The sequence below is a fragment of the Mustelus asterias genome, chromosome 7, assembly GCF_964213995.1.
Source record: "Mustelus asterias chromosome 7, sMusAst1.hap1.1, whole genome shotgun sequence".
NCBI lineage: Eukaryota > Metazoa > Chordata > Chondrichthyes > Carcharhiniformes > Triakidae > Mustelus > Mustelus asterias.
In genome coordinates this window covers 5,673,831-5,694,505 of record NC_135807.1, presented here as the reverse complement: position 1 = coordinate 5,694,505, position 20,675 = coordinate 5,673,831, and the positions used below count along the sequence as shown (strand labels likewise).

General features: G+C 47.7%; 1 protein-coding gene across 1 annotated transcript in view; it reads left to right on the top strand.

Annotated features, from left to right (window-relative positions):
- Positions 1–668: 668 nt before the first annotated feature.
- LOC144495539 (carbohydrate sulfotransferase 9-like) overlaps positions 669–20,675 on the top strand; it is a 127,416-nt gene continuing 107,409 nt past the window's right edge. The window contains exon 1 of the mRNA XM_078215620.1: positions 669–806. The gene's annotated coding sequence lies outside the window, so the exon portion shown is untranslated. The remainder of the gene's footprint in view (positions 807–20,675) is intronic.

Genomic DNA, 20,675 nt, shown 5'->3' with positions numbered 1-20,675 from the left:
GCTCTTCGATTCTGGATCTGATAAGCCAGAGTGGGAACTTTTGATGTGAACTTTGGAATAAGATTGCAGTTGGTGCGAATGATAAACTGCTTGAGTGAACTCAATATTCAAAGCAGCGGAGGCTGCCTTCAAATGGAGTTCTGTTAATCCTGCCTTTGAATGGGAGTTGATGCCCTGTATTTGCTTTGGCGGTTGATGTGGTGTGTTACCCTAATTGTCATTCCTTTGCTGTTTAGTAATGTCTTCATGTGCAGTGTCTCCATTTCCCTCTCCCCCCCCCCCCCCCCCACACCCTGCCTTGCAGCAAAGCAAAAATTCTGTCGGTTTCTAGTGTAAGTGTCTGTAGAACTGGTTTGTTCTGATGCTGTTTGGTACATTTCTCCCCCCCTTTCCTGGGATAGGATGGATTATCTGACTGAGCTACTGCATTCAGTCAACACATGCCAAGGGGGAGTGTCTGATCCTGTTGATTGGCTTACACCAGATGTGAAGGTTGAGGAACAGCAAGGAGTAACAAGCAGTTTTAAGCTCTCTCTCTCTCTTTCTCTCTCACTTCAGATATATACAGACCAGAGATGATCCCCACCCCTCACCTTCTCCCTCCCTCTCTCTCTCTCCCTCTGGAACCCACATTCTCCCATTTCCAGAGATTCCAGGACTGAGACAGACGGACAGACAGAGAGAGAGAAAACAGTGAAACAGGAGATGGTGTCAGGCTCGCATTTCTGGTGAAGGGGGAAAAGTTCACTCGTGCAACATCTGTACAGTTTGCCTGACGGAGGGAAGATAGCGAGGAACGGTGCACTGTGAGTACATGCATTTTTTTTTTGTTTTAAAGAGGGGCAGCTTAACCCGCTTTCAAAGCTTGTTTGCGATGCAGGAGCTAGACAAATAGCCTGTTGAGTTACATTGGGAGCTTGGGCGAGGCGGGCTATGTGTTTGACAGAATACCTCACCGTGTGCAGAACTGGAATTCAAAATAGGGCTCAGAAAACTGGAGGGGACAGGGTGCCTCAGGGGGGCCCTCCTGCCGTTAACTGCACTTTGCAGTGCAGTGGGTGAAATCTTTTACTTGTTTGCTCGAACGGGTCTCTCAGTTGCTTTGTTTAAATATAGGGGACCTCTCCAACCGTGGGCAGTGACAGATGGGTGTGTGCTGAGGGAGGGGATGGGGGGGCGAGGGGGAAACAACTGCAGTGGAACATGGACACAAAAGATAAGCTCGGTCAGAATGGTAACGAGATACAAGCTACAAATGTTGGTTAGCATTGGGGAGAGAAGGTGGATTGTGGCAGGACCCCGGTTACAGTGGTCTCGTTGGGTGTGCTGGGTTCTTCCAGTAACTGGTGTCTTCATAGGGTCGGGGTCGTACAGCGCAGAGAAGGCCCTTTGGCCCATCGAGTCTGCAACAACAATAACTATGACTACAACCCATTTTCCAGCACTTGTCCTGTATCAGTGGCAGCAAGGTGGCACAGTGCTTGGGGCGGCACGGTGGCACAGTGGTTTGGTGGCACCAAGGTGGTGCTTGGGGTGGCACAATGGCACAGTGGTCAGCACTGCTGCCTCACAGTGCCAAGGACCCAGGTTCGATTCCCGGCTTGGGTCACCGGCTGCATGTTCTCCCCATGTCTGCATGGGTTTCCTCCGGGTGCTCCGGTTTCCTCCCACAGTCTGATGTGCTGGTGAGGTGCATTGGCCATGCTAAATTCTCCCTCAGTGTACCCGAACAGGCATTGGAGTGTGGCTACTGGGGGATTTTCACAGTAACTTCATTGCAGTGTTAATGTAGGCCTACTTGTGACACTAATAAAATAAACTTAAACTTTTTGAATGTTATGATATTTCAAGTGCTCATCCAAATATTTTTTAAAGATTAGAATGTTTCCAGCCTCCACTACCTTCCCAGGCAGCACATTCCAGATTCCCAGCACCCTCTGAGTGAAGAAGATTTTTCTCAAATACCCTCTGAATCTCCAGCCCCTCACCCTAAAACTCTGCCCCCTCATGATTGACCCCTCAACCAAGGGGAACAGCTGCTTCCTCCTCATCCTGTCCAAACCCTTCATAATCTTATACACCTCAATCATGTCCCCCCTCAGCCTTCTCTGCTCTAGAGAAAACAATCCAAGCCTATCCAGTCTCTCCTTATAGTTCAAATGCTCCATCCCAGGCAACATCCTGGTGAATCTCCTCTGTATCCCCTCTCGTGCCTTCAGTTAGGGAACTGGCAGCTTCCAAGCCAAGCAATGGCTGAAGTTGTATTTGGGAATGCAATTCCCCAGGGACATGGAATTGGGCTATTTCACCGTCTATTGGAAAACATTTTTATCTCATTATCTCTCTGGGTATGATGTATAAAATACCTTTTAGGATAGGAAAGATTAACCTTCAGTAGGGAGAATGTGGTACCAGGCTGAAACATCTCTGGAGGCCCCTGCAATATTTTGTGGAGTGATTATCAAGTCGCCTTTGCTAAGTTAAAAAGTTACAGAGTCATAGAGGTTTACAGCATGGAAACAGGCCCTTCGGCCCAACTTGCCCATGCTGCCCTTTTTTAAAACCCCTAAGCTAGTCCCAGTTGCCCGCATTTGGCCCATATCCCTCTATACTCATCTTACCCATGTAACTGTCCAAACGCTTTTTAAAAGACAAAATTGTACCCGCCTCTACTACTGCCTCTGGCAGCTCGTTCCAGACACTCACCATCCTCTGTGTGAAAAAATTGCTCCTCTGGATCCTTTTGTAGCTCTCCCCTCTCCTCTTAAACCTATGCCCTCTAGTTTTAGACTCCTCTCCCTTTGGGAAAAGATATTGACTATCTAGCTGATCTATGCCAAAGTGTTTGGACACTTTGTTTCCATTATCTGTCTAAAAAGGTCTCTGCTAGCAAGCTGAGGCCAAGGCTGGGAAGTCAAAATATCTCCGTAATGTCCTCCAACCCCGACATCTCTCTGAGATATCCACACTTCTATAGCCTCATCCGCGATTTTCATCGCTCCATTGGTAGCTCTCCCAGAGGGAAAAAAACCATTCAGGCCAGTATTCCTATTTCCCCATTTTACTGTTTCTTTCTTCCAGAGTGCGTTCAGCTGCTGGGCCCCCAAGCCCTGGAATCTACCCCCCTCCTATCCCCTGCCTTCCCCCATCCCCCGAACCACTATGGTCCTGTGTGCCCTCTCCTCCTTGAATCCAATATCTTTCAGACCAAAGCATTAGTCTCCCATCCAAATATCTTATTCATAGAATCATAGAATTCCTACAGTGCAAAAGGAGGCCATTCAGCCCTTGACCACAACCCTACCCAGCCCCTATCCCCGTACCCCCATGTATTTACCCTGCTAATCCCCCTGACACTAAGGGGCAATTTAGCATGGCCAACCCACCTAACCTGCACATCTTTGGACTGTAGGATGGCAGATGGAGTTTAATCCGGACAAATGTGAGGTAATGCATTTTAGAAGGTCTAATACAGATAGGAAATATACAGTAAATGGCAGAACCCTTAAGAGTATTAGATAGGCAGAGGGATCTGGGCGTACAGGTACACAGGTCACTGAAAGTGGCAACGCAGGTGGAAAAGGTAGTCAAGAAGACATACGGCATGCTTGCCTTCATCGGCCAGGGCATTGAGTTTAAAAATTGGCAAGTCATGTTGCACCTTTATAGAACCTTTGTTAGGCCGCACTTGGAATATAGTGTTCAATTCTGGTCACCACACTACCAGAAGGATGTGGAGGCTCTGGAGAGGGTACAGAAAAGATTTACCAGGATGTTGCCTGGTATAGAGGACATTAGCTATGAGGAGAGGTTGGAGAAACTTGGTTTGTTTTCATTGGAACGACGGAGGTTGAGGGGGCGACCTGAAAGAAGTCTACAAGATTATGAGGGGCATGGACAGAGTGGATAGTCAGAAACTTTTTCCCAGGGTGGAAGAGTCAATTACTAGGAGGCACAGGTTTAAGGTGCGAGGGGCAAGGTTTAAAGGAGATGTACGAGGCAAGTTTTTTACATAGAGGGTGGTGGGTGCCTGGAACTCGCTACCGGGGGGGGGGGGGGGGGGGGAGTGGAAGCAGATAGGATAATGAGTTTTAAGGGGCGTTTGGACAAGTACATGAATAGAGGGGTATGGTCCCCAGAAGGGTAGGGGGTTTTTGTTCAGTCGGGCAGCATGGTCGGTGCAGGCTTGGAGGACCGAGGGGCCTGTTCCTGTGCTGTAATTTTCTTTGTTCTTTATAAGTGGAGCACCCAGAGGAAACCCACGCAGACACGGGGAGAACATGCAAACTCCACACAGACAGTGACCCAAGCCGGGAATTGAACCTGGGTCCCTGGTGCTGTGATGCTACCCATCCATTGCGCCTCAATGCTATCAAAGGTGTTATGTAAATGCAGGTTGTTGTAGGCTGTGTCTTAGCTTTGATGGATCTAGCTGAGCCCATGTTGAATTGAAAATTGATGGCGGGACTGATGTATGAGGAGAGATTGACTAGGTTAGGATTGTTTTGGCTGGAGTTCAGAAAAATGAGGGGGGATCTCATAGAGACTTATAAAACTCTAACTGATCTAGACAGGGTAGCTGCAGGGAGGATATTCCCAATGGTGGGGGAGTCCAGAACCAGGGGTCACAGTCTGAGGATTCGAGGTAGACCATTTAGGACGGAGATGAGGAGACATTTCTTCACCCAGAGTGGTGAGCCTGTGGAATTCATTACCACAGGAAGTAGTTGATGCCAAAACATTTAATGTATTCAAGAGGCGGCTGGATATAGCACTTGGGGCGAATGGGATCAAAGATTATGGGGAGAAAGCAGGATTAGATTACTGAGTTGGATGATCAGCCATGATGGTGATGAATGGCGGAGCAGGCTTGAAGGGCCAAATGGCCTCCTCCTGCTCCTATCTTCTATGCTGCTATGAAACAATCCACATGTTGATCGCTAACCTTGGATACCGAAGGAACGAGTTGGGAATAGAAGCCGAAGAGAGGAGTATATGATAGAGAGTTGCTCTCTCAGATGCAGTCCACCCATTGCACTGAATTTGGAGGATGATGGCTCCAAGGGGAATCAATAACAATGCCTCGTAACTTCCGTGGAGCAGAGATCAGAGTCGGATTGCCGCTCCGCTCCTAGTGTTTGATCTTGAAGTCTATCCGCTTCTCACCCAACATTCCGACTCGAGCCTGGTGAGAAAGGTGCAATGCAGTGGCTTCCCGAGGCCTTTTGTCAAGGGCAGCTGAGGCAGAGGTGAGGAAGCCAAAGCCCTCTTTTCTTCACCGCAAAACCCTTTGGCTTAAATGTCCAACTGCTTTGAGGAGCCGGGGTGAAGGTAAGTAGGTGAGGTAAGTGGGTAGGATTTGGAAATTGGGGAGAGTGGGGACAGGCCGGGGGTTGGGTGGTGGGGGTGACTATGGTTTCTTCAGTGGGGCTTGGTCAAGTCACTGGGGGACTGGTCAGTCAGGGTAGTCAAGGAGGTGGTCACTGAGGTGCGGAGACAGTAGTCGAAGGGTGTTGGAGCTGTAAGGGGTGTCCTGTGGGTGCCAGGGAGAGGATTCAAGGGAGCCCCATTGAGGTTTCGGTGGGGATGGGGGATAGTTGTGTGGTGGGTGGGGAGGGAGTGTCGTGGGATAATAGCGGGTGGCATGGAGGGGTGTTAGTGGGAGAGGCTCAGAAAGTTGCAAGTCCCCTTGGGGATCGGAGGAGGTAGCTGGAGGGTGTGGGGGTATGGTGAGTTGCACAGTGGTTAGCACTGCTGCCTCACAGCGCCAGGGACTCAGGTTGGGTCACTGTCCATGCGGAGTCTGCATGTTCTCCCCGTGTCTGCGTAGGGTTGCTCCGGTTTCCTCCCACAGTCCAAAGATGTGCTGCTTAAATTGATTGGCCATGCTAAATTGTCTCTTAGTGTCCCGGGATGTGTAGGTTAGAGAGATTAGTGGGGTAAATGTGTGGGGTTGTGGGGATAGGGCCTGGGGTGGGATTGTCGTTGGTGCAGACTCGATGGGCCGAATGGCCATCTTCTGTACTGTAGGATTACTTCCAGATTTTTTTTGTTGAACTCAAATTTCATTAAAAATATCTAGAACTAAGAATCTACTGATAACCATGAAACCATTGTCGATTGTTGGAAAAACCCACCTGGTTCACTAATGTCCTTTCGGGAAGGAAATCTGCCATCCTTACTTGGTCTGGCCTACATGTGACTCCAGACCTACAGCAATGTGGTTGACTCTTAACTGCCCTCTGAAATGGTCTAGTCAAGGGCAACTAGAGATGGGTATTAAATGCTGGCCAGCCAGCAATGCCCATGTCCAACAAATGAATAAAAAATATCTTGTGAGGGAAGGTTGAGCAGGTTTCAAAGGATGAGAGATGATCTCACTGAAACAGATAAGATCCTGAGGGGGCTTGATAGGGTGGATATACAGAGGATCTTTCCTCTTGTGGGGACGGCACGGTGGCACAGTGATTAGCTCTGCTGCCTCACAGCGCCAGGGACCCGGGTTCGATTCCTGGCTTGGTTCACGGCGCAGAATTTGTATGTTCTCTCCGTGTCTGCATGAGTTTCCTCTCGGTGCTCCGGTTTCCTCCCACAGTGCAAAAGATGTGCTGGTTAAGTGGATTGGCCGTGCTAAATTCTCCCTCGGTGTAGCCGGAGTGTGGCGACTAGGGGATTTTCACAGTAACTTCATTGCAGTGTTAAGCCTATTGTGACACTAGTAAATAAAACTTAAAAACTTAATACTACAGATAGGGGGCAAAATTTTGGAGTAAGGGGCAAAATTTTGTGATAAGGGCTCACTCAATTACCAAAGAGATGAGGAGGAGTTCCTTCTCTCAGAGGGTTGTGAATCTTTGGAATTCCCATCCGCACATGGCAGTCCAGGCTGGGTCACTGAATATATTAAAGGCTGGCATAGAGCAACATGACTCAAATTGTAGGGTGAGGTTCCTGAGGGAGGCTTCAGGGCTTGGGGGCCAATGGGAAATTCTGCCCTTAAGGGGGTCAGTTTGGAGGGAGTGTAACACCATGCCTTTTTATACACTTTGTAGCAAACCAATAAAACAAATAAACTAATTAGCATGTTAATAACTTAATGGTAAATTAAATAACAAGTTAAGAGAGTGATAGCTCCTTAAAGGGACGCTGTAACAAATCAAAAGTCAAAACTTTAAAGGAAACTTAACAAATTAAATTAATGTTCCCATAGCCAATGATGCACCCCAGCTCCCATGGTGCCCACTGGTCACGGAATGTGGACATTGCATGCTCTGCCCAGGGACACCCTGGCACGGATGTAGCCACAGAAGAGGAACAGACAACCGGACCATACAACCCCTTTAACCAGTCACTATCTGAACCTGTTAATGGCCACATGGACAGGTGGGGGAGCAGGGTTCCCCACCCTTCCCGTCCCCTTTGCACTGGGTAACCAAAGCTCCAGAGTGTGGGGTTGATGTGCAAAGAAAATGTGAGGAGCATCTCTCTCAGATGCTCATGGGGAGGCGGTGGCCTAATGGTATTATCACTGGACTGTTAATCCAGAAAGTCAGCAAATGTTCTGGGGACCTGGGTTCGAATCCCGCCAGGGCAGATGGTGGAATTTGAATTCAATTTAAAAAAACATTTGGAATTAAGAATCTACTGATGACCATGAAACCACTGTTGATTGTCGGAAAAACCCATCTGGTTCACTAATGTCCCTTTAGGAAAGGAAATCTGCCATCCTTACCTGGTCTGGCCTATATGTGACTCCAGAGCCACAGCAATGTGGTTGACTCGCAACTGCCTTCGGGCAACTAGAGATGGGCAATAAATGCTGGCCAGCCGGCGACGCCCATGTCCCATGAATGAATAAAAAAAAGAATAAAATAAAGGTAAGGAAACAGGGTTTCAGGGTAGATGCTGAGAGGATGATTCTTTTTGCATGGGAAGCTAGAACTAAGGCTCAGTTTCAAAGTAAGTGGTCTCCCATTGAAGATGGAGATGAGGAGGAATTTCTTTTCTCAAAGCGTTGTTAGTCTGTGTGACTCTCTTTCACAAAGGGCAGCAGAGACTGGATCATTGAATGTATTCGAGGTTGGGTTTGATCAACAAGGGGGGGGGGTGGTCAAGATTGATGAGGGGCAGACAGGAAAGTTGATTTGAGATCACAACCAGATCAGATGCGAATTTATTGAATGGCGGAGCAGGCTCCAGGGGCCAGATGGTCTATTCTCGCTCCTTTTTCTTGTGTCCATGGTGATGACCTCTTGTCAGGATCATTGGATTGTAAGATTGATCGGAACTTTTGCGGGGCACAGGAGTCCCACAGCTGGAACTGAAATTGGAGGTCGGCAGATTGGAGGGGGTCACATTTGGATGGCGATGAAGGAGTGCAGCGTGTCCCCCCAATTGCTGCCAGCCCAATTAGAGTCTCAACAATGCCACTGCTAGTGGTGAGATTGCGAGCTGTGTGGCATCAAAGTCAGGTAAGTTGGGCCTTGGAGATGTCAGGGCCAGCCAGCCAGGCAGGCCTGGGGATTGGCGGGGTTGGGGTGGAGTTGTTGAAGATGGGCAATGCCATTGCCATGGGGCAATGGGTGGGGGCAGCCATTGCTGCCAGTGGGGCATCTCCCTCAGCCACAGAGTGCCCAGGAAGGGAGACCCCCAAAACGAGAGCCCATTTGGACAAAAGACGCACAGAGATGGGAAGAGGCCCTACATTGGTTCTAGGCAGGCAACAATTTAAATAAATTGTGGGTTGGCTGGGCCAACATTCACTGCCCATCCCTAATTATCTTGAACTGAGTGGCCTGTTCGGCCATTTTCAGAGGGTAGTTAAGAGTCAATCACATTGTCGTGGGCCTGGAGGCATTTCATAAAATTCATTTTCTGGGATGTGGGTGCCGCTGGCTACACCAGCATTTGTTGTCCATCCATAATTGTCCTTGAGAAGTTGGCGGTGAGCTGCTTTCTTGAACCGCTGCAGCCCCTAAGGTGTAGGCCAGACAGGGTAAGGACGGCAGATTTCCTTCTGTAAAAAGGGGCAGTAGTGAAGCAGGTAGTTTTTTACAACAATCAGTGATAGTTATCATCGTCGCCATCACTGAGCCGATCTTTCAATTCCAGAATTACTAATTGATTGAATTTGAATTCCATCAACTGTGGTGGGATTTGAACCTATATCCCCCCGACCATTAATCTGGACTGGCTCCCCATCCTCAAACATTCACTCCTATCATCACCAACGCACAATGTGCCGTCTACAAGATGCACTGCAGCAACTCACCAAGGTTCCTTCAACAGCGCCTTCCAAACCCCCGACCCCTACCACCTAAAAGGACAAGAGCAGCAGATACCTGGGAACACCGCCACCTGGAGGTTCACCTCCAACCCCCTCATCACCTTGACTTGGAAATATATCGGCCGTTCCTTCACTGTCGCTGGGACAAGACCATGCAACTCCCTCTCTAACAGCACTGTGGGTGGCAGTGGTTAGCACCTCTGCCTCACAGCGCCAGGGACCCAGGTTCAGTTCCCAGTTCGGGTCACTGTCTGTGTGGAGTCTGCACATTCTCCCCGTGTCTGCATGGGTTTCCTCCGGGTGCTTCAGTTCCCTCCCACAGTCTGAAAGGCGAGCTGGTTAGGTTCATTGGCCGTGCTAAATTCTCCCTCAGTGTACCCGAACAGACACTGGAGCGTGGCAACTCGTGGATTTTCACAGTAACTTCATTGCAGTGTTAACGATGAGGCCAAAACGTTGTCTGATTTCAAGAAGAAATTAGATATATCCCTCTTGGGGCTAAAGGGATCAAGGGATATGGAGGGGAAGGGGGGATCAGGGTATTGACTTCGATGATCAGCTATGATCAAAATGAATGGTGGAGCAGGCTCAAAGGGCCAAATGGCCTACTCCTGCTACTAGTTTCTATGTAAACCTACTTGTGACACTAATAAATAAACTTTAAACTACACCGCATGGACTGCAGCGATTCAAGAAGGCAGCTTACCATCACTTTCTCAAGGGCAATTAGGAATGGGCAAAAAATGCTGGTCTAGCCAGCCAGGCCCACACCCCGTGAATGAATAAAAAGCTTGTCATTGCACCTGCATCTCTCCTATAATGCAACTGGCCCACAGTTGGCAGCATGGCTTAGCGGCAGGAAAGAATTTGCTTCCCGGGTCCCAGCTGGTAAAGTTGAGCCTGTTAACTCTCTCTCCACAGATACTGTAAGATGTCTCGCAACACCAGGTGTTGTGAGACATCTCACTCTGCCCACCCCAATCCAACGCCGGCATCTCCACGTCAGGGCTTCCACCGATACTGTGAGATCTTTGGAGTATTTAGTGTTTATGTTACAGGGGACAAAAGCTGAGAAACTGAGATATTATTTAAATCAAAGATACAAAACATCCAGATTGGAAACAGGGATGAGTATTTGGAGGAATGTCTTGTACACAATCGAAAACATCTAAAAGGAGCTTTGTGAAAATAAACTTGTAACCTTTCTTTATTGTTGAACAATGGAAAATCAGATGAGGCATGCATATTTTTACCATGAGCAAGTCATGTGCAAGTGTATTGGTGTATTGATATAATTTACAATGTTGTGTCCTCATCTTGTTTTTGCAACTAAAAAGTGATTTTCCAAACACTTTCACATGGAGATAATGTCACTGTAAGAGATGAGTCTGTAACAAGTTAATTGTTGTCTGGCAAAAGACTCGATTTTTAAAAATTCTCAGCCTTGTCTTCAAACTCCTTCATAAAAGCAAATTACTGCGGCTGCCAGAATCTGAAACCAAAAGAGAAAATGCTTGAAAAAGAGCTTCGACAAAGGGTCACCTGGACTGGAAACGTCAGCTCTTTTTTCTCTCCTTGCCAGACCTGCAGAGATTTTCCAGCATTTTCTCCTTTTGGTTTCAATCTCCTTCAATGGCCTTGTCCCTCCCTATCTCTGTGATCTCCTCCAGCCCCACAACCACCCCCCCCCCCCCCCCGTCCCCCCCGAGATCTCTCCCTCCTTTAATTAAGGCACCGGTGCATCCGCCAATTATAATCGTTCAATCATTGATGGCGGTGCCTTCCACTACTAAGGAAATAACCTCTGAAATTATCTTCCTAAACCTCTCTGCCTCTTTCTCTCTCCTCCTTTAAGATACTCCTTAAAACCCACCTCTTTGACTAAGTTTTTCATCACCTGTCCTAATATATTATGCAGCTCAGAGTCAAATATTATTGGATAATGTACCTGGGAGGTACGTTGGGGTACGTAAATGCACTACATAAATGCAATTCATTGTTGTTGATGATGAGATCATGCATGTAGTACATGACTATCTCATGTCACTGCAACTTCATGTCATCTGCAAACGTACTAATCAGACCCCCCACATTTTTCCTCCAGATCATTTATACATACTACAAACAACAAATGATCCAGCCTCCACCACCCTTTGGGGCAGAGAATTCTTGTAGCTATGTCCCCTTGTTTGAGCCTCTCACCATCTACCCTGTCAAACCCCTTCAGGATCTTATACATTTGGAGTCAGATCCCCAAGCTCTGGGATTCCCTCCCCAAGCCTTTCCTCCTTCCCACCTCCCTCTTTCTTCCCTCAACACCCTCCTTAAAATCTATCATCTTTTCGCCTGATATCTCTTTCTGTGGCATTACTGTCTGGCTTTGTGAAGCGCCTTAGGATGTTTCACTTTATTAGAGATAAACAAAGTGCAAGCTGTGTTATAGTTCATGTGCTGCAGTTTTAACTAATCCCCTGACATGGAACTTTCCGGTGTTTGGATGCTGGGTATAGAAACTAAACAAACACCAAGGTGGAAAATGCTTAAGTAAACCCATGGGTCAAATTGAATATCTGCTGGGCAAATAAAAGTATTGGATACCAGATATTATATAACGTTAATCAGGTTGAAAGCAATTAGATCCCACTGTTATTGCAAGGCAGGAATTTGTAGAATCATTGAATACAACACAGCTGTCCTTAGCTTGTCAGTTGCCAGGAACCTGATTTCACTCCTTGATGCGCGATTAATTCACTCGGGAGGCTGAATCGTACCCGGGAAATAAAGGCTTTTATTAGCAATAAGAATGGAACATACTGCTTAACAATACAATCCCAGACTAAAGGGTCACTAGGAAGTGCAGTGACCTTTATACTCCTATAGGAAGGCGGAGCCAACCGGAGTGTACCACAGAACAATACCAACAGGTGGAACACCCCAACCCTAACCCCAACAGTAACAAGAGTAACATATGTACAAGTACCCATAGTGATAACCATCTATGGTTCAGTACCCATAGTGGTAACCATCTATGGTTCACCATACTCCTGCACCTTTACCCCCCCCCGGAGCTCTGCAAATATTTACTGTTTGGATGGTTGTCTAATTCTCGTTTGAAAGCCTCAATTGAACCTAGAACTGTGGGACCCCTATAGGTGCTCATAGTGCCGGGGATTGTCAGAGGGTGCAACAGGACATAGATAGATTGGAGACTTAGGCACAGAAATGGCAGATGGAGTTTAATCTGGACAAATGTGAGGTGATGCATTTTGGAGGATCAAATTTAGGTGTGAATTATACAGTAAATGGCAGAACCCCTTTGGAACATGAACATACAGAGGGATCTGGGCGTGCAGGTCCACAGTTCCCTAAAAGTGGCAACGCAGGTGGCCAAGGTGATTAAGAAGGCATATGGCATGCTTGCCTTCATCAGCCGGGGCATTGAGTACAGGAGTTGGAAAATCATGTTGCAGCCCATCCATTGACTCTGTCTACACTTCCCGCTGCCTCGGCAAAGCAGCCACATAATTAAGGACCCCACGCACCCCGGACATTCTCTCTTCCACCTTTTTCCGTCAGGAAAAAGATACAAAAGTCTGAGGTCACGTACCAACCGACTCAAGAACAGCTTCTTCCCTGCTGCTGTCAGACTTTTGAATGGACTTACCTTGCATTAAGTTGATCTTTCTCTACACCCGTGCTATGACTGTAACATTACATGCTGCACTCTCTTGTTTCCTTCTCTATGAACGGTATGTTTTGTCTGGAGAGCACGCAAGAAACAATACTTTTCACTGTATGTTAATACATGTGACAATAATAAATCAAATCAAAAGCTATATAAAATCTTGGTTAGGCCACATTTGGAACATCGCGTGTAGTTCTGCTCACCACACTACCAGAAGGATGTGGAAGCTTTGGAGAGAGTGCAAAGAAGGTTCACCAGGATGTTGCCTGGTCTCGAGGGTGTTGGCTATGAGGAGAGGTTGAATAAACTAGGATTGTTTTCACTGGAAAGACGGAGGCTGAGGAGAGACCTACAAAATTATGAGAGGCATAGACAGGGTGGATAGTCAGAGGCTTTTTCCCAGGATTAAAGTATCAATTACAAGGGGGCACAGGTTCAAGGTGAGAGGGGGAAAGTTTAAGAGAGATGTGCGGGGGAAGTTTTTCACGCAGAGAGTGGTGGGTGCCTGGAACGCGCTGCCAGAGGAGGTGGTGGAAGTAGGCACATTCGCAACATTTAAGAGGCATCTGGATGGGTACATGAATAGAGAGAGAATATAGGCGAACGGACAGTCATGTTGCATAATTAAGGACCCCTTATTATAGAAAGGATATTATTAAACTAGAAAGAGTGCAGAAAAGATTTACTAAGAGGTTACAGGGACTTGATGGTTTGACTTATAAGGAGAGGCTGGATAGACTGGGACTTTTTTCTCTGGAGCGTAGGAGGCTGAGGGGTGATCTTACAACCCTCAGAAGGTTTTTTTAGTTTGGTTAGGGCACCATGATTGGCACAGGCTTGGAGGGCCAAAGGGCCTTTTCCTGTGCCGTACTTTTCTTTGTTCTTTGTTCTTTGTTTAAAGTGGAGGTGGATAAATAGAGTCATAGACGTTTACAGCGTGGAAACAGGCCCTTCGGCCCAACATGTCCATGATGCTGTTTCTCTTAACCACTAAGCTAGTCCCAATTGCCTGCATTTGGCTCATATCCCTCGATACCCATCTTACTAATGTCTGTCTTAATGCTTTTTAAAAGACAAAATTGTATCCGCCTCTACTACTACCTCTGGCAGCCTGTTCCAGACACTCACCACCCTCTGTGTGAAAAAATTGCCACTCTGGACCATTTTGTATCTCTCCCTTCTCACCTTAAACCTATGCCCTCTAGTTTTAGACTCCCCTACCTTTGGGAAAAGATGTTGACTATTTAGCTGATCTATGCTCCTCATTATTTTATAGACCTCTGTAAGATCACCCCTCAGCCTCCTACGCTCCAGACAAAAAAGTCCCAGTCTATCCAGCCTCTCCTTATAACTCAAACCATCAAGTCCCTGTAACATCTTAGTAAATCTTTTCTGCACTCTTTCTAGTTTAATAATATCCTTTCTATAATAAGGTGACAGAACTGTACACAATATTCCAAGTGTGGCCTTACCAATGTCTTATACAACTTCAACAAGATGTCCCAACTCCTGTGACTCCACTTTCAAGGAGCTATGAACCTGTACCCCTAGATCTCTTTGTTCTATAACTCTCCCCGACGCCCTACCATTAACTGAGTAAGTCCTGCCCTGGTTCAATCTACCAAAATGCATCACCTCACATTTATCTGAATTAAACGTCATCTGCCATTTGTCAGCCCACTGGCCCAATTGATCAAGATATTTTTAATATCTACTCTGGGACAGGAAGCCTGGCTGAACTGAACCCCACCTTGTGCTCCATTAACCTACAACATCACATACTCCCCACATAGGGATGTCAGAAGTTGCAGAGGGACATAGATAGGATGCAAGACTGGGCGGAGAAGTGGCAGATGGACTTCAACCCAGATAAATGCGTAGTGGTCCATTTTGGCAGGTCAAATGGGATGAAGGAGTACAATATAAAGGGAAAGACTCTTAGTATTGTAGAGGATCAGAAGGACCTTGGGGTCCGGGTCCATAGGACTCTAAAATCGGCCCCACCGGTGGAGGAGGTGGTTAAGAAGGCGTATGGTGTACTGGCCTTTATCAATCGAGAGATTAAGTTTAGGAGTCTGGGGATAATGATGCAGCTATATAAGACCCTCGTCAGACCCCACCTGGAGTACTGTGCTCAGTTCTGGTCGCCTCATTACAGGAAGGATGTGGAAAAGATTGAAAGGGTGCAGAGGCGATTTACAAGGATGTTGCCTGGATTGAGTGGCATGCCTTATGAGGATAGGCTGAGGGAGCTCGGTCTTTTCTCCTTGGAAAGACGTAGGATGAGAGGAGACCTAATAGAGGTAGATAAGATGTTGAGAGGCATAGATCGGGTGGACTCTCAGAGGCTTTTTCCCAGGGTGGAAATGGCTGCTATGAGAGGACACAGGTTTAAGGTACTGGGGTGTAGGTACAGGGGAAATGTTAGGGGGAAGTTTTTCACACAGAGGGTGGTGGGCGAGTGGAATCGGCTGCCATCAGTGGTGGTGGAGGCAAACTCAATAGGGTCTTTTAAGAGACTCCTGGATGAGTACATGGAGCTTAATAGGATGGAGGGTTATAGGTAGGCCTAAAAGGTAGGGATATGTTCGGCACAACTTGTGGGGCCGAAGGGCCTGTTTTGTGCTGTAGTTTTCTATGTTTCTATGTTTTCTATAACCCCACCATTCACACAGCAGAAGTCAGCTGAACCAATACAGACAGGGATGGAATATGGAACCGTAGGGCACCTTTGGCACAGAGATGCTTAATTAGCTTTAACCATGGTCCCCGAAAAAGCACAAATATTTAGCACAGCTCACCTCTAGTTCATGAGTTAGCCTCAAGTCCTGCACCAACAGTAACTTCACTTCCGATTTCCTGCAAAATGACACAAACACACATCCCACGTATCAACTGGGGAGTAACAAGCCTGGTGAATTAGTGAATCCTATTTGATAGATCGGGGAATCGAGGGCTGTGGGGAAATGGCACAGAAAAGGATCTGAGACCAGCATAGATCAACCATGACCATACTTTTAAAAGTTTATTTACAAGTAGGCTTACATTAACACTGCAATGAAGCTACTGTGAAAATCCCCTAGTCGCCTGAGGGAGAATTTAGCATGGCTAATGCACCTAACCAACACATCTTTCGGAATGTAGGAGGGAATGGAGCAACCGAAGGAAACCCACACAGGAACAGGGAGAGCATGCTGACTCCGAGCAGACAGTGACCCAAGCTGGGAATTGAACCCGGGTCCCTGGCGCTGTGAGGCAGCAGTGCCAACCCACTGCGCCACCGTGCTGTAGTGAATGGTGGGATGGACTTGAAGGGCCTGATAGCGTCCTCCTGCTTCTTGAGAAGGTGTGGACAAGTTGGGCTGAAGGGCCTGTTTCCATGCTGTAAACGTCCGTGACTCTACGACTCAGCAGTGGCACAATTAAAGTCGGGGAGTGGGGTAAAAGAGGTCAGAATCGGAGGAGCGCAGGGATGCAGTCAGAGGTTGCTGGGGAAACAAATGACTGTCACTCAAGTTTATTCGAATTTCTGCTTTGTTGAAAAATAATTGACCTGTGAACGTTGGGGTTTGGGATCCCCACAGTTGTCTGGGGGCGGGGGTTGGGGAGGTGGTGAGGAGGACAGCGAGGCTGGATAAATTCTGGCTGAACTGGGAGTTGGGTGAGCTGTTTTGAGGCAGCTCGGAGGTGATGGTTGTGAGGGGGGGGACGGGTGTGGTGTTGGCGAGGCAGATGGAGCTCAGCGCAATGTGTTCACTTCTAGTCAGACACAGCATTAGCAAAGTCAATGGCTGCTGTGGAGCAGTGTGTGACCTTTTAGGTGAAACAGGAACTCCTCTGTAATAATTATAATGGAAAATAGATTACAAGGAGATCCTTTATCTCGCGGACTAACTGGTAACGTAATAGCTGCAGACTGCTTCTAAGTAATTAATCTGTGACAGTAGTGCACCATGAGTTTAGTAATATGATACCTGCAATGAACTGCAGAGCGAAATCAAAGACTAACACGGCTTCTTTATTTTAATTCAAAATGAGAAGAATTCCACCAGTTGTTCTGTTTTTGAGGGTGGGGGGAAAGTGGGTCGGTCTGGGCCTGAAGGGATAAAGAGTGTTTTTCTCCGGCCTTTGGCTGGGGTCCAAACTGAGACATCGTCTCCCTGGAGACTCAGAGACTGCGAGTCCAGCACTGTCTCCCTGGGACAGTTACACAGCGAGAGCTATAGACAGAGAACAGAAGAACACTTGAGCATGCGTGGCCCACATAAGCAAGCGGTCTTCACCCAAACACATAGAGTGTAAGAAACAAAATTGCAGACACAACTTCACCTGACAAGGTACGATGACATGGTAATAATGACTGAGACATGTAGCTGGATTCACTGCCCCTACACTTGGAGCTTGTTTTCGGCAGGGCGTGGGGGCTGGTAACGGGGGATGGGGGGGGGCACTATCTCACCACCACCTCACCCACCCCCGAGCTCCAGCCCCATGGTACGGGGGATGAGAGGTGGTACAGTGGTCCGCACTGCTGCCTCACAGCGCCAGTGACCCAGGTTCGATACCCAGCTTGGGTCACTGTCTGTGTGGAGTTCGCACATTCTCCCCGTGTCTGCATGGGTTTCCTCCGGGTGCTCCGGTTTCCTCCCACAGTCTGAAAGACATGCTGGTTAGGTGCATTGGCCAGGCTAAATTCTCCCTCAGTGTACCCAAACAGGCGCCGGAGTGTGGCAACGAGGGGATTTTCACAGTAACTTCATTGCAGTGTTAATGTAAGCCCACTCGTGACTAATAAATAAACTTTGAGAAGTCAGCTGAAATCAGTAGGCCCCTCCCACCACACGTAAATAAATAATTTGGGGTCAATCGATCTGGTTTACAAGACAATTGACCCCAAGGTTACACTGCCCACACTGTCTGGCACTGCATATTCTTTCAAAAGGGCGGGAACGAAGGGGGTTACTATCTTTGTTGGGGGAGGGCTTTTTTATAGCACATCAGGGGCATCGCTGGAGGTAATGACCCACCACACCCCCCCCCCACCCCCACTTCCTTCATTAATAATAATAACTAATGCTGGGAAGCCTCATCAGGTCAGGCAGCATCTGTGGAGAGAGAAACAGAGTTAATGTTTCGCGTCTCCACGGCTCTACTTCAGCACGGTGACATGCACAGTTTTCAAATCAAATCGCTCCCCTTTCCCCCTTTGCCACCTGCACTGCAACTCTCACATCCTCCACCTCCCGTGACCCGGATGCGCCCGGCTCCTCTCTGTATCATACGCCTGACTTACCTGAGTCCAGGATCCACGCGGGCGGCACGGTGGCACAGTGGCGAGCACTGCTGTCTCACAGTGCCAGAGACCCGGGTTCATAAGTTCATAAGATATAGGAGCAGAATTAGGCCATTCAGCCCATCGAGTCCACTCCGCCATTCGATCATGGCTGATATGATATTGGAATAGTGTAGATTAGAGGGGCTTTAGATTGGTACCACTGGTCGGCGCAACATCGAGGGCCGAAGGGCTTGTACTGCGCTGTAATGTTCTATGTTCTATGATACGCTCTTCATCCCCATTTTCCTGCCTTCTCCCCGTAACCCTTCAACCCATTCCCAATTAAAAATCTGTCTAACTCCTCCTTAAATTTACTCACTGTCCCAGCATCCAGTGCACTTTGGGGTAGCGAATTCCACAGATTCACAACCCTATTCCAGCCTTGGGTCACTGTGTGTGTGGAGTTTGCACATTCTCCCCATGTCTACGTGGGTTTCCTCCGGGTGCTCTGGTTTTCTCCCACAGTCCAAAGATGTGCGGGTTAGGTGGATTGGCCAGGTTAAATTGCCCCTTAGTGTCAGGGGGATTAGCAGGGTAAATACACAGGGTTAGGGAGATAGGGCCTGGTTGGGATTGTTGTTGGTGCAGACTAGATGGACCGAATGGCCTCCTTCTGCATTCTTGGGATTCTATGATTCATCCTGGGCCTGCCCGCAGCTCCCATATTCAGATGGGAACTGAATATGCTAGCTTATAAGGTCTACAGGAGAAAGATTAAAGGTGACAACATTTCTCTGCTAAGAGATCACGCCTATACCTTCTGGAGATTCAAACATATTAGGGGCTTGACGGTGTAGATGCTGAGAGGATGTTTCCTTTGGCCGGGGAATGTAAAACACAGAGGCACAGTCTCAGGCGAAGGCTCAATTGTTTAGGACTGAGGTGAGGAGAAATTTATTCAGAGAGTTGTGAATCTTTGGATTTCTCTACCTAAGATGGCCGTGGATGCTTAGTTGTTGACAAATTGAGAGTTAAATGTTTTTGTACTCGGGGGCAGCGGAGGTATTTGAGAGGGGGTTTAACTGATATTGGGGACAAAATGGGGAAGTGGAGTTGAGGTCAAAGATCAGCCATGATCTTATTGAATGGGGGAGCAGGCTCGAGGGGCCCACCTCTGACCATGTTACTGACCTTTTTATGCTGTTAGATGAAATAACGAGAGTGGTGGAAACTTTATGGATAGCAATAGGAAACAGAGAAAAATTTAAGATGGTGTGGGAGTTGTCTCTAACCTGGGAACAAATGTGAAGGGTGGGGCGGTGGCACAGTGGTTAGCATTGCTGCCTCACAGTGCCAGGGACCCGGGTTCGATTCCCAGCTTGTCTGTGTGGAGTTTGCACGTTCTCCCCGTGTCTGCGTGGGTTTCCTCCGGGTGCCCCAGTTTCCTCCCACAGTCCAAAGATGTGCAGGTTAGGTGTACTGGCCATGCTAAATTGCCCCTTCACATCCAAAGATGTGTAGGTTAGGGGGATTAGCAGGGTAAGTACATGAGGATACGGGGATAGGGCCTGGGTAAGATGGTCTGTCAGGGAGTGAGTGCAGAATCTGTGGACCACATGGCCTCCTCGATTTCATTCGATTTATTATCGTCACATTGTGGTGAATTAATAGAACAGCATTCCTACAGTACAGAAAGAGGCCATTCAGCCCATCGAGCCTGCACCGACAACAATCCATCCAAGTTCTATCCCAGTAACTCCACATATTAACCCTGCTAATCCCTCTAGCCTACGCATCCCGGGGCAATTTAGCATGGCCAATGCACTTAACCCCCACATCTTTGGACTGTGGAAGTAAACCGGAGCAGCTGGAGGAAACCCACGCAGACATGGGGAGAATGTGCAAACACCACACAGACAGTGACCCAAGCCAGGAATTGAACCCAGGTCTCTTGATCAATTGGGCCAGTGGGCTGACGAATGTTAGATGGAGTTTAATTTAGACAAATGTGAGGTGATGCATTTTGATAGATTGAACCAGGGCAGGACTTACTCAGTTAATGGTAGGGCGTTGGGGAGATTTACAGAACAAAGAGATCTAGGGGTACATGTTCATAGCTCCTTGAAAGTGGAGTCACAGGTGGACAGAGTGGTGAAGGCGGCATTCAACATGCTTGGTTTAATCGGTCAGAACATTGAATACAGGAGTTGGGACGTCTTGTTGAAGTTGGACAAGACATTGGTAAGGCCACACTTGGAATACTGTGTACAGTTCTGGTCACCCTATTATAGAAAGGATATTATTAAACTAGAAAGAGTGCAGAAAAGATTTACTAGGATGCTACTGGGAATGATGGATTGAGTTATAAGGAGAGGCTGAATAGACTGGGACTTTTTTCTCTGGAGCGTAGGAGGCTGAGGGATGACCTT